The sequence below is a fragment of the Dromaius novaehollandiae genome, chromosome 28, assembly GCF_036370855.1.
Source record: "Dromaius novaehollandiae isolate bDroNov1 chromosome 28, bDroNov1.hap1, whole genome shotgun sequence".
Lineage (NCBI taxonomy): Eukaryota > Metazoa > Chordata > Aves > Casuariiformes > Dromaiidae > Dromaius > Dromaius novaehollandiae.
The window spans coordinates 4,361,863-4,365,664 of NC_088125.1; positions in this window are offsets into that span (position 1 = coordinate 4,361,863).

Consider the following 3,802-nt stretch of genomic DNA (forward strand, 5'->3'; position numbering starts at 1 on the left):
GACCACGCCCCCCCGGGGCCTGACCACGCCCCCCCGGGGCCTGACCACGCCCCCCGGGGCCTGACCACGCCCTCAGTTGTATGGCCCCGCCCTCCAAGGCATGGCCACGCCCTCTGCGGCCTGGCCACGCCCCCGCCGCCCCGCATGCAGCAGCTGGTGCCGCGGCGGCCCCCGGGCAGGGCTGTGCGCCCCGAGGGGGGTCCCCACACTCGCCCCCAGAGGCGGCCCCGTCTCCCAGCAGCAGCCCCAGGCCCGAAAGGCCTTGGGAGCCGCCGCGGCCCGGCCCAGCCTGCTGCAAGCTGCAGAAGGGGCTGCAGCAGCCAGACTCGCCGCCCCGCGTCCCTGAGACGCCGGCCGTTCAGCGCGTCCTCGTTAGCAGGGCGCAGGCCTTCCCTCTCCAGCCGGCAGTGGCTCCTCGAGGTGTTTGAGCCGCATACTTTCAGGAATAGCTTTAGGTGCTTTGTATTCCTTCCTCTCCTTGTTATTGTTCTTAATCTGTGAAGTACCAAATTCCTGAGTGACAAAAAAGTGCGTGTAAATTGCTGAGCTGCTGGGAAGGAGCTCTGCGGAGAAGGACCTGGGAGTCCTGGCAGACACCAGGGTGACCATGAGCCAGCAATGTGCCCCTGTGGCCAAGAAGGCCAACGGCATCCTGGGGTGCATCAGGCAGAGCAGTGGCAGCAGGTTGAGGGAGCTGATCCTGCCCCTCTCCTCAGCCCAGGTGAGGCCACAGCGGGAGTGCTGGGTCCAGTTCTGGGCTCCCCAGTGGAAGAGAGACATGGAGCTACTGGAGAGGGTCCAGCGCAGGGCTACGAAGGTGATTAGGGGACTGGAGCATCTCCCCTATGAGGAAGGGCTGAGAGAGCTGGGCCTGTTCAGCCTGGAGAAGAGAAGGCCGGGAGGGGATCTTACCAATGCCTACAAATACCTTAGGGAGGGTGGCAAGAGGATGGGGCCAGGCCCTTTTCAGTGGTGCCCAGCGACAGGAGAAGAGGCAACGGGCACAAACCGAAACACAGGAAGGTCCGTCTGAACATGAGGAAAAACTGAGCACTGGCACAGGCTGCCCAGAGAGGTGGTGGAGCCTCCTTCTCCGGAGACACTCAAAACCCGCCTGGACGCGATGCTGCGCAACGGGCTCTCGGTGTTGCGCAGGCTGAGTCCGACGCGGCCTCTGTCACGCCGCCAGCCGGGATCTGCTTTGAGCCGCCCCGGATCCGAGCCTCCCCGTCGGCGCTCGCAGACCTGCTCGGGAGCCTTCAGCAGGTGCCCTCGTCATCACGACAGGAAGTGACTACTTAATGCGCTGCTATTACTTTTATGGTAATCTCAGCATTGACATGTGAAATGTACTTGTTCCAGTAAAAAGCCTGAATTATGGCCCAGAAAATACATTCAGCTCACAAATTATAGTCTTCATAGCTTAAACAAACAAAGAGCACGGTGATCTGCGTGCTGAAAGTCTGCAGGTATGTCCAGGCAGAGCAGATGCGACACTGTTATTAGAGCACGTCAGATAAACTTATATGTGCCGCTGTTAAATGACCTGTACAGGAAATTGCATGTTTATCTAGGTTATGTGAGCTGGACGTTTCCAGCTTGATTCAGTGGCCTAATGCTGCCATTTCGGGCACCCTCGGCTCTCCGAGACACCTGCACGGGACCAGCCAGCACAGCGCAGCACAGCTGGAGCCTTGTACCCTTCTGGAGTGGCTTCCCCCTTCCTGGTGGGGGCATCTCGAATGACGACAGGAGCCAATGTTCAGGCATCTCTAACAAGCCGTTTCTGTATACCAGAGTGTAGCCTCATCCATGGAAATTAGTGATTTATTTGGACTAAGGGCTGTATAGAAAATACTATTATTTCAATAGACTTAACAAAGATTTTCAAAGGGAGAAATCAGCATCTTTCTCTATGAATATATACTGACAAAATTATGATTTTAAGAGTTAAAGATGTATGATGGAGTAATTCTTTGGAAACGTTAGGAATCCAAAATGTACTGCGGTAGTGCCTACAACTTTAATTATTCAAGTATCAAGGATAAAATGATCTATCTCACTAACTATCTACATTACAGCAGCTCCCAGATTGCTAATCAAAATCACAGACAATTAATAACATAAAGAAAAGCCAAATTGTGTATGAAAGACTAAAGCAGAGCTCCGTGTGGCAAGGGGATCTGATCTGCCTGCGCAGAGCTGCTCGGAGGATTAGCGTCTAAACGAGGCCACGGCGTAACGCGAGGCTTTGCACACAACGGCAAGGGTGGGCTGAAAGGCAGAGGAGAGTAGCAGTGAGGAGATGCCACGCTGCCTTGATTAACTGTGTGTAAAGTTTTCGGGATTTAATTTAGAACATTAAAAACATCCTACTGGGTCAGAACAATGTCACCTGTCGCCCACTGTCCTGTCTCCAGTGGTGACAAAAGGAGATGCTGTTTGGGAAGGCACATGAGCCTGAGTACTGTCTGTGGTCCGTCCCCCCCCGGCAGCCCACGTAGTCACATTAGAGATGTTTCGGTATATCCTTGCCCAGTCCTTTTAGCAGCCGTGTCTGGACCTGTTGTGCATTTCTCTAATTCCTTTTGAACTTGTTTATACTGTCTGTCTCCACAGTATTTGGTGACCACAGGTTCCAGACTTGTGTCAAAAAGTTTAAATTGATCTCTTCGTAGTCTCAGTGTACCGCCTCGTTCTTCAGTAGAGGGATTTGGTGGCTATCAGGTCTGCATTCACTTTTTTGACCCCCTTCATGACTTCGTAAATCTCAGTCGTATCCCACTCAGCCTTCTCCTCTCTCAACTGAAGAGTGCCAGTCTTTGTGCTTGCTCCTTTTTAAGGCAGCTGGTCCATCCCCTTCTCTGGAGCTTGTAACTCCATCACGTTCTTCTTGAGATGTTCAGTCCAGAACTGCACTCTGTTCTCCAGATGCAAGTGCTGCAAGGATTTATATAACAGCGAAACGAGGCCCTGTGTCCTCGCCTCGATATCATTCTGGAAAACAGCCAACAGTCAGAAAGCTTTTCTAGCTGCTGTCGCACACTGAGCCGGTGGCTTCGGAGAACTGCCGGTGATTCAAGATCTCTTTCCTGGGTTGTAACTGACAGCTCTGAACTCAGCATCAATTTAAACTGATTCTAATGTTTTCTGGCATTCAGTTGTTTTGGTAAGAAATTGTTGGGAATTGCAGGTATAAAGGGTGGCGGCTCAATACGATATGAACGTGTTCTGGGAAAATGGTCTCAGGTGTAATTATTAACGTGTTCATGGTGTTTGTTTCTTTCAAGGGCCAGTGTCTTGTCTCGTATTGCTCCTGGAGCAGCATGATGCAACTCGTCTCAGTGGAATTACTCCCCATTTCTACCAGGGAGGGTAATCTGAAGAAATATTTTCTGTCTTCTCAGTCCTCCCGTTTGGATATTTCCTCTAAAGGGTCTATCTCTGGGCACAGCAGCACCTCCTGAGAGGCTGCGTTCTCTGACTGACTCCTCTGCTTGTTGCGGCTGCCGAGCCTCGCGCAGAAGGGGCGCAGCGCCGGGGTAGGGCAGCGACTGAAGGCACCCTCGGTGGCATGGACAGTGCGAACACACCCACACGACATTTCTTTTTTCAGATCTCCACCCAACCAATGAACTTCATATGACCCTTCCCAACAGTTCTGGTTTGTTTAATCAGTGATTAAACTGGAATTTTACTTCATTTCCAAACACACTTATCAGTCCTTAAATTCCCTTTTTTACAGAGCCAAGACAAGAGAAAAATACAACCATCATTAAAATGGCATGGCACCACTTTCCTG